At 51.6% G+C, this 10,653-nt stretch overlaps 1 long non-coding RNA gene across 1 annotated transcript in view; it reads left to right on the top strand.

Annotated features, from left to right (window-relative positions):
* Positions 1-968: 968 nt before the first annotated feature.
* LOC129459601 (uncharacterized) overlaps positions 969-10,653 on the top strand; it is a 17,564-nt gene continuing 7,879 nt past the window's right edge. The window contains exons 1-2 of the long non-coding RNA XR_008650011.2: positions 969-1,021; positions 9,593-9,658. This is a non-coding gene — a long non-coding RNA (uncharacterized lncRNA). The remainder of the gene's footprint in view (positions 1,022-9,592; positions 9,659-10,653) is intronic.

Raw genomic sequence — 10,653 nt, 5'->3', positions numbered from 1 at the left:
GTTCCAAGATATTCTGAAAGGTACATTCTGATGGGAAAGACAAATCTGAGATATATAATTGATCAATGACCAAGGCCATTTCAGATGGCAATAACTGCCTTGAAGGCAATGAGCTGAGAGCAATCAAGTGTGTGTTGGGTAGGGGAGCACTGCTTCAGCCAGGAGATCAGGGAGAGCCTCCCTGAAGAGGTGATGATGTCCCAGCTCCAGTAAAAGAAGGGGACAGAATGTTCTAGAATGTTCCAGGACATTCCAGAACATTGTGCAAAGTTCCAGAATATTCTGAGAGGACATAATATGAAGGACCTAAGCCCAGTGCCAGAAAAAGCTCAAGGGATAAAGATGAGGCCGCATTGGCTCAGAAGAAGTGGGCAAGGCGGAGCAAGGATGGAGAGTGTCGACAAAGATGTATTGAGAGCAACCTCCTTGGTGTGTGGGACACAGCTGTGACCCAGACGCCTAGTGCGTCGCATCTGGCAGAGGAACATTTATTAAACCAATCATCACACAAGCAAACAAGCCATCACTTAATTGTCACCATGATAAAAGCTGGGGCTGAGCCAGGAGGTCAGGCTGAAGAGCTGGCCAGAAGGAGCGAAGAGGGAACAGCCTCCAGGCGGAGGGAACAGCCTGCATGGGGGCCGTGAGGAGGGATAGTGTGCCAGGAGTTGCATAGAGCCCAGCAGGGACCTGAAGTCTCCTCTTCGAGCCCCAGGAAAAGACAGCCACCATGCATCCCCATCCTGCCCTCCAAGTGTTTACAGAATGTCCCCTGTGTGCCAGCTGGACGCTGGGGACACCCTCTCCCCATCTCTTCCCAGTGGATTGCCACCCCTGGGCTAAGAAACTCAGGCCTGTCACTAGGGAGCCAAGTTGCTGTGGCAACCCTGTGCTACCGTTGCCATGACGCCAGCCACCCACCCACCCACCACCAAGTCTGTGTGCAGCTCAGGATGAAAATGGAGGGAGGGGCAGGGCTCTAGGACAGGAGAGGAAATTGAACCTCAGAGACAGAGCTGTGGTGAGTCTGGTCTTCAGCCACACGGTCAAAGGGGCCTTTCTCTCTTGAGAGTCAGGGTAGGGGTCAGGGGTTGGTTACTGGGCAGAGCAGCCCCAAGGCCTCTGCATGGCAAGCGGGGTTCTTTCCCAGCCATCCCAGACACCCTTGTTGGGTCCTTCCTCTGCGATCTGCGTTGATGGGTGCTGGGGTCATAGCCGACACAGCCCTGCCCTCACAGTGAGCCCAGTCTTGAGTGATGTAGGAGGCAGAAGACGAATCCATAAAGAAGTAAATAGGCTGAGCACAGTGGCTCACGCCTGTAATCCCAGCACTTTGGGAGGCTGAGGTGGATAGATCATGAAGTCAGGAGTTCAAGACCAGCCTGGCCAACACGGTGAAACCTTGTCTCTACTAAAAATACAAAAAATTAGCCAGGCATGATGGTGGACGCCTGTAATTCCAGCTATTTGGGAGGCTGAGACAAAAGAATCACTTGAATCCAACAGGCGGAGGTTGTGGTGAGCCGAGATTGTGCCACTGCACTCCAGCCTGGGCAATAAGAGCAAAACTTGGTCTAAAAAAAAAAGAGAGAGAGAGAAAGGGTTGAAGACATTGTAGGCAAACACACACACCCCAGGACGCCTCTGACACACCTACATGCACAGACAGATCTAACACACACACACACACAATGCTTTTCCTTCCACCTGGGACACCCTCCCTTCTCCCCAGATCATATTCATCCCTCAAAACCCAACTTGATGGCCACCTCCTCCAGGCAGCCATCACTCACCACCTGGTTGGAAGGGACTCCCCTCCCACTTCCACACACCTATGGAACTCACTGTTTGTGCCCGCACCACCCGGTATGACTCATTCTACATTTGTGAAGCATCCACTCTGGACCCAATCCTAGGCTGGTCACGGGATTCAAGAAGTGATCAAGGTCAGGCAGAGTGGCTCACACCTGTAATCCGTGGCTCACATCTGTAATCCCAGTACTTTGGGAGGCCAAGGAGGGCGGATCGCCTGAGGTCGGGAGTTTGAGACCAGCCTGGCCAACATGGCAAACCCCTGTCTCTACTAAAAATACAAAAATTAGCCGGGCGTGGTGGCGTACTCCTGTAGCCTCAGCTACTCGGGAGGCTGAGGCAGGAGAATCACTTGAACCCGGGAGACGGGGGTTGCAGTGAGCCAAGATTGTGCCACTGCACTCCAGCCTGGACAACAGAGCAAGACTGTCTCAAAAGAAAAAAAAAAAGTGATGAACTACACACAGCTGTGAAAAGAACAAACAAAAACACTCTGCCAGCCCAACTCGGTGGCTCATACCTGGAATTCCAGTACTTTGAGAGGCCAAATGGGGTAGATCGCTTGAACCCAGGAGTTCACGACCAGCCTGAGCAACATAGGGAGATCCTGTCTATACAAAACACTTAAAAAATTAGCCCTTGTGGTGGCACTCACATGTCATCCTAGCTGCAAGAGAGGCTGAGGTGGGAGAATCACTTGAGCCTGAGAGGTCGAGGCTGCAGTGAGCCATGATTGCACCACTGCACTCCAGCCGGGACCACAGATGAAACAACAAAAATCAAACAAATAAAACAAAGGAAGCAGGAAGACTGCAGGTGCTGGGTAGATGCCTACCAAGTCCGTAACAGCATTGCAAAGCAAAGGGAAGCTGCAGAAAAGGCCCCAAGGCCAGACCATTGATTCAAAATGAGGACAAGCGCATTTTGGTCTCCAAGACCAAAAGGCAGGAGGGATGGCACAGGAGAGGTGGCTGCCAGGCTGGCAAAGATCAAAAGCTCTTCATAGGTGAGCAGGAGGATTACGTCCTCCTCCCTCAATCTCCTGAGTAGCTGGGATTACAGGCCTGAGCCACCATGCCCAGCTAATTTTTGTACTTTTAGTAGAGACGGGATTTTGTCATGTTGGCCAGGCTGGTCTCGAACTCCTGACCTCAAGCCATCCACCTGCCTCAGCCTCCCAAAGTGCTGGGACTATAGGTGTGAGCCACCAAGCCTGGCCTCTATTATTTTTATTTTTATTTATGTATTTATTTTAAGACAGAGTCTTGCTTTGTTGCCCAGGCTGGGGTGCAGTGGCATGATCTCGGCTCACTGCAACCTCTGCCTCCTGGGTTCAAGCGATTCTCCTGCCTCAGCCTCCCAAGTAGCTGAGACTACAGGCACGAGCCACCATGCCCAGCTAATTTTTGTATTTTTAGTAGAGACAAGGTTTCACCATGTTGGCCAGGCTGGTCTCTAACTCCTGACCTCAGGTGATCTGCCCACCTCGGCCTCCTAAAGTGCTGGAATTACAGGCATGTGCCACTACCCTCAGCCAACAAATAATTCTTAATCAATGATGAATGTCATCAGAGCAGGGAAGATGGACAGGAAGTGAAACTTGGGGATCCCAGGGGATGCTGACGTGGCTGAGAATTTGGCGAAGCAGGACCAGGAGTGTGCTCCTGGCAGAGGGGACTGCATGTGCAAAGGCCCTGGGGCTGGAAGGAACAAGGTAGGCTCAAGAAATCCAGAGAGAACCTCATGCAGCCGCCAGAGCAGTGGGAGTGAGGGGCAGAGCCTCACAGAAGTGCTTGGAGATGGCCGGGTACAGTGGCTCACACCTGTAATCCCAGCACTTTGGGAGGCCGAGGCAGGTGGATCACAAAGTCAGGAGATCGAGACTATCCTGGCGAACATGCTGAAACCCTGTCTCTACTAAAAATACAAAAAAAATTAGCTGGGCGTGGTGGTGGGCGCTTGTAGTCCCAGCTACTCGGGAGGCTGAGGCAGGAGAATGGCGTGAACCCAGGAGGCGGAGCTTGCGGTGAGCCGAGATCACGCCACTGCACTCTAGCCTGGGTGACAGAACGAAACTCCGTCTCAAAAAAAAAAAAAAAAAAAAAGAAGCGCTTGGAGATGTTAGGTTAGTGAGACCCGATCGTGGGAATCTCTGCTGTCTGGGGATGTTTGGGCTCCTCAAGACAACAGTCAACCCCAGAAAGGTGTGAAGTCTGGGATCAGATTTGGTTTATCCAAGAGGGAATCAGAGGGCGGCTGGAGAGGCCGGAAGCCCCGAAAGGAGGAGGTGGGCACCATTGCTGAGTGAGAGGCAGTGGCAGCTTGAACCTCGGTGGTTGCCATGGAGACAAAGAGATGCTTGTGGGCTGGAGGTATGCTTTGGAGGCCTGGGGGACAAGCTGTGCTGATGGAATGAAGTGAGGTGAGGACAGTTAAGAATCAAGATGCAGCCCAGATGTCTAGAGCCACTGAGAAGAGAAACTGGGGGCCAGGCAAGGAGATAGAGTGAGTCCAAATGAAGTCCCTTTCAAACTGGGCTGACCAGTGACAGTAGCCATTTAAATCCACAGCGAGGCCAGCCGCAGCGGCTCATGCCTGTAATCCCAGCACTTTGGAAGGTTGAAACAGGTGGATCACTTGAGGTCAGGAGTTCAAGAGCAGCCTGGCCAACAGGGTGAAACCCCGTCTCTACTAAAAATACAAAAATTAGCCAGGTGTGGTGGTGGATGTCTGTAATCCTAGCTACTTGGGAGGCTGAGGCAGGAGAATCACTTGAACCTGGGAGGTGGAGGTTGCAGTGAGCCGAGATTGCGCCCCTGCGCTCCAGCCTGGGCAACAAAGCAAGACTCTGTCTCAAAAATAATAACAATTGGCCGGGCGCGGTGGCTCACTCCTGTAATCCCAGCACTTTGGGAGGCCGAGGCGGGCGGATCACGAGGTCAGGAGATCGAGATCATCCTGGCTAACACGGTGAAACCCTGTCTCTACTAAAAATACACAAAATTAGCCGGGCAAGGTGGCAGGCGCCTGTAGTCCCAGCTACACGGGAGGCAGGAGAATGGCGTGAACCCCGGGGGGCGGAGCCTGCAGTAAGCCGAGATCGCGCCACTGCACTCCAGCCTGGGTGAAAGAGCGAGACTCCTTCTCAAAAAAAAAAAAAAAAAATTAAAAAAAAATCCATGGCAGGTATGGCTGCACAACATTGTGGATGCAATTAATGCACTCAAAGCTCATGAAAAGGGCAAATTTTGACCAGGCATGGTGGCTCACACCTGTAATCCCAGCACTTTAGGAGACCGAGGCATGAGGATCACTTAAGTCCAGGAGTGCAAGACCAGCCTGAGCAACATAATGAGTCCTTATCTCTATAAAAAATCAAAAAATAGGCTGGGCACGGTGGCTCACGCATCCCAGCACTTTGGGAGGCCGAGGCGGGCGGATCACCTGAGTTCGGGAGTTCAAGACCAGCTTAGCCGACATGGCGGAACCCCATGTCTACTAAAAAAATACAAAAATTAGCCTGGCGTGGTGTAATCCCAGCTACTCAGGAGGCTGAGGCAGGAGAATTGCTTGACCCCAGGAGGCAGAGGTTGCTGTAAACCAGGATTGTGTCACTGCACTCCAGCCTGGGCAAGAGCGAGACTCTGTCTCAAAAAAAAAAAAAAATCAAAAAATTATGGCTGGGTGTGGTGGCTCACACCTGTAATCCCTGCACTTTGGGAGGCCAAGGCAGGCAGATTTGCCAGAGCTCAGGAGTTCAAGACCAGACTGGAAAACATGGCGAAAACCTGTCTCTACTGAAAACACAAAAAATTAGCCAGGCATGATGGTGGGTGCCTGTAATACCAGCTACTTGGGAGGCTGAGGCACGAGAATCGCTTGAAACCAGGAGGCAGAGGCTGTAGTGAGCCGAGATCGTGCTACTGCACTCCAGCCTGGGCAACAGAGAGACTCTGTCTCAGCCGGGCGTGGTGGCTCACGCCTGTAATCCCAGCACTTTGGGAGGCCGAGACGGGCGGATCACGAGGTCAGGAGATCGAGACCATCCTGGCTAACACGGTGAAACCCCGTCTCTATTAAAAATACAAAAAATTAGCCGGGCGTGGTGGTGGGCGCCTGTAGTCCCAGCTACTCAGGAGGCTGAGGCAGGATAATGGCGTGAACCTGGAAGGCGGAGCTTGCACTCCAGCCTGGGCGACAGAGCGAGACTCCGTCTCAAAAAAAAAAAAAAAAAAAAAGAGAGACTCTGTCTCAAAAAAAAATTAAAAAATTAGCCTGGCATGATGTCATGTCAGAGACAAGATCTTACTCTGTCACCCAGGCTGGCGTGCGGTGGTGCAATCACAGCTCACTGCAGCCTCAACCTCCCCAGGCTAAAGCAATCCTTCCGCCTTAACCTTCCAAGTATCTGGGAGTAGCTGGGACTACAGGCAGCCGCCATAATACCTGGCTAATTTTGTATATATGTATATTTTTTGTAGAGACAGGGCTTCACTTTGTTGCCTGCATCTGGCCTAAAAAATTGTTTTAGAGAAAGGGTCTTGCTATGTTGCCCGAGCTAGTGTCAGACCCCTAGTCTAAAGCAATCCTCCCACCTCAGCCACCTTAGTGGCTGGGACTAGGGGCACATGCCCCCACAACTGGCCAATTTCTTTTTTTTTTTTTTAAATAAAGACGGGTGCCTCAGCTGGGTGCAGTGACTCACGCTGTAACCCCAGCATTTTGGGAGGCTGAGGCGGTCAGATCACCTGAGGTCAGGAATTCAAGACCAGCCTGGTCGACATGGGGGAACCCCATCTCTAATAAAAAAAATACAAAAATTAGCCAGGCATGGTGGCAAGTGCCTGTAATCCCAGCTACTCGGGAGGCTGAGGCAGGAGAATCACTTGAACCTGGCAAGTGAAGGTTGGTGTGAGCTGAGATCGCACCACTGCCCTCCAGCCTGGGCGACAGAGTGAGACTTGGTCTCAAAAAAAAAAGACAGGTGCCTCACCATGTTGCCCAGGCTGGTCTTGAACTCTTGGGCTCAAGCGATCCTCCTGCCTCAGCCTCCCAAAGTGCTGGGATTATAGCTGTGAACCACCGTGCCCAGCCGGAAAAATCTTACATGTACATCAACTTAAACTAAACAAAATAAGAAACACAATTTTTCAGTTACACTAGCCATGTTGCAAGTGCTCAGTAACTTCCAGGTGGCTGGGAGTAGTGCAGACATAACATTTCTATCATCAAAGAAAGTTCTACCAAAGAGAACGGCTGGCTGTCATTCTCTTCTCACCTCTGCCCATGTCTTATTTTTTTTTTTTTTTTTTTTTTTTTTTTTTTTTTTTTTGAGACGGAGTCTCGCTCTGTCACCCAGGCTGGAGTGCAGTGGCGTGATCTCTGCTCACTGCAAGCTCCACCTCCTGGGTTCACGCCATTCTCCTGACTCAGCCTCTCCGAGTAGCTGGGACTACAGGCGCCCGCCACCACGCCCGGCTAATTTTTTGTATTTTTAGTAGAGACGGGGTTTCACCGTGGTCTCGATCTCCTGACCTCGTGATCCGCCCGCCTCGGCCTCCCAAAGTGCTGGGATTACAAGCGTGAGCCACCGCGCCCGGCCTTATTTCTGGGCAACATTCCTAGAGGTTTTCCTGAAACCCCACACAGGGCCCAGAATGATACTCCCTGGGGCCCATATTATATCTGGGTTGAATCCTGATGGTCATGGTACCAGGCGGATCACTTATGGTCAAGAGTTCGAGACAGGCCTGGCCAACACAGCAAAACGCTGTCTCTAGTAAAAATACAAAAATTAGCCAGGTGTGGTGGCTTGCGCCTGTAATCCCAGCTACTTGGGAGGCTGAGGCAGGAGAATCGCTTAAACCTGGGAGGTAGAAGTTGCAGTGAACCCAGATCTCGCCACTGCACTCCAGCAGCCTAAGTGACAAAGTGGGACTCTGTCTCAAAATAGATAAATAAATAATAATAAATAAATAAAGTGGTTGGGAGGCTGAGGCGGGCGGATTACCTGAAGTCAGGAGTTCAAGACCAGCCTGGTCAACATGGTGAAACCCTGGCTCTAATAAAAATATAAAAATTAGCCGGGTGTGGTGGTATGCACCTGTAATCCCAACTACTCAGTAGGCTGAGGTGGAAGAATCACATGAACCCAGGGGACGGAGGTTGCAGTGAGCCAAGATCGTACCACTGCACTCCAGCCTGGGCAACAGAGCGAGACTCCATCTCAAAATAAATAAATAAATACATACATACGTACATACATACATAAAGGGGCTATACATGTATTTTTTGAACCACAGTCCCACTCTGTCACCTAGGCATGATCATAACTCACTGTAACGTTGAACTCCTGGGCTCAAACAATCCTCCCACCTGGGCCTATCGAAGAGCTGGGATTACAGATGTGAGCCACCCTGCCTGGCCTAAAGGAACAATTGTTATTATTTTATTTATTTATTTGAGACAGAGTCTTGCTCTGTCTCCCAGGCCGGAGTGCAGTGCGTGATCTTGGCTCACTGCAACCTTTGCCTCCTAGGTTCAAGCAATTCTCCTGCCTCAGCCTCCTGAGTAGCTGGGTCTACAGGCACACACCACCACGCCTGGCAAACTTTTTGTGTTTTAGTAGAGACAGGGTTTCACCGTGTTGCCCAGGTTGGTCGCGAACTCCTGAGCTCAGGCGATCCGCCCGCCTCAGCCTCCCAAAGTGCTGGGATTACAGGCAGGAGCTACCGTGCCCGGGCTATTATTGTTATTATTTGAGACAGTGTCTCGCTCTTTCGCCCAGGCTGGAGTGTAGTAGCATGATTTCGGCTCACTCCAACCTCCGCCTCCCAGGTTGAAGCGATTCTCATGCCTTAGCCTCCCAAATATCTGGGATTACAGACATGGGCCACCACGCCCGGCTAATTTTTTGTATTTTTAGTAGGAACGGGGTTTCACCATGTTGGCCAGGCTGGTCTCAAGCTCCTGGCATCAAGTAATCCTTCCGCCTCACCCTCCCAAATTGCTGGGATTACAAGCGTGAGCCACCGCGCCCAGCCTTTTATTTTGATTTATCTATTTTTTTTTTTGAGAAATGGTCTCACTCTTCTCAGCCAGGCTAGAGTGCATTAGTGCAATCATGGCTCACTGCAGCCTTGTCTTCCTGGGCTCAAGTGGTCCCTCCACCTCAGCTTCAGCTCAGCAGCTGAGATTGCTGGTGCCCACCACGAGGTCTGGCTAAATTTTTAAATTTCTTGTAGAGATGAGTCTTGCTATATTCCCCAGGCTTGTCTCGAACTCCTACACTCAAGTGATCCTCCCACCTCAGACTTCCAAAGTCCTGGGATTACAGGCATGAGCCACCACGCCCGGCCAAGGGGCTTTTTTTTTTTTTTTTGGAGACAGAGTTTTGCCCTTGTTGTCCAGGCTGGAGTGCAATGGTGCAGTCTTGGCTCACTGCAACCTCTGCCTCCAGGGTTCAAGTGATTCTCCTGCTTCAGCCTCCCGAGTAGCTGGGATTACAGGAGTGCGCCACCATGCCTAGCTAATTTTTGTAGAGACCGGGGTTTCACCACATTAGCCAGGCTGGTCTTGAACCCCTGACTTCAGTTGATCCACCCTCCTCTGCCTCCTAACGTACTGGGATTACAGGCATGAGTCACTGCGCCTCGCCCCTCCAGAGCTCTTGAAGATCTCCAGAGGAGGCCGCTTGGTCGAGCTGTGGTCTTGGGTGAGGGGATGCTGGGAAGGACACCAGGAAAGACCTTGACTCCTCCCTCCTCTCATCTCCTTCCAGTGGTCCCTCTGACTGACTCCAGTGGAAAGAAGAGGGCCCAAGTGGATCAACCTTCCAGGATCCAGGGTACAGTGAAGGGTGGAGAGTCTTACACACAGCCCCAGGAGGCATCATCTAATTTGCTGCCCCAACCTGCTGACCCACTGTCACTCCATCGGCCTGGAATCCTTGGGAATCTTCACCCAATTGCTTGTGGGCTGGGGCCGTCATGCTCCTGATCCTGAGCTCTGCCCAGGGGATGAGGCCCTGTATCAGTCATGAATCTCTGGTTTCGAGCAACAGAAACCAACTCAAGTCAACTGAATCTCAAAGCAGAGTTACAAGAAGAATCTGGAGGAGTCTGCAGAACAGACAGGAATGGAAGGGCGTGGCTCCCTTCCTGCAGTCAAGAGGCTGAGATGGGATGATGGCTTGAGCCTGGGAGGTGGAGGATGCAGTCAGCTGTGATCACACCACTGCACTCCAGCCTTGGTGACAGAGTGAGATCCTGTCTCATTTTTTGTTTTGTTTTGTTTTTGAGACAGAGTCTCGCTCTGTCGTCCAGGCTGGAGTGCAGTGGCGCGATCTCCACTCACTGCAAGCTCTGCCTCCCAGGTTCACCACGTTCTCCTGCCTCAGCCTCCTGAGTAGCTGAGACTGCAGGCGCCCGCCACCATGCCCAGCTAATTTTTTTGTATTTTTAGTAGAGACGGGGTTTCACCGTGTTAGCCAGGATGGTCTCGATCTCCTGACCTCGTGATCCACCCGCCTCGGCCTCCCAAAGTGCTGGGATTACAGGCATGAGCCACCATGCCCGGCCGAGCCTGTCTCATTTTTTAAAAAATAAATAAATAAAGCTGGCTGGGTGCAGAGGCTCATGCCTGTAATCCTAGCACTTTGGGAGGCTGAGGCGGGCAGATTATTTAAGGTCAGGAATTCAAGACCAGCCTGGCTAACATGGTGAAACCGCATCTCTACTGAAAATACAAAAAGTAGCCGGGCGTGGTGGCACGCGCCTACAGTCCCACCTACTTGGAGGCCGAGGCAGGAGAATCACTGGAACTTGGGAGGCGGAGGTTGCA

The sequence above is a fragment of the Symphalangus syndactylus genome, chromosome 13 (genome assembly GCF_028878055.3).
Source record: "Symphalangus syndactylus isolate Jambi chromosome 13, NHGRI_mSymSyn1-v2.1_pri, whole genome shotgun sequence".
Taxonomy (NCBI): Eukaryota; Metazoa; Chordata; class Mammalia; order Primates; family Hylobatidae; genus Symphalangus; species Symphalangus syndactylus.
This window is presented reverse-complemented; position numbering and strand designations above follow the sequence as displayed.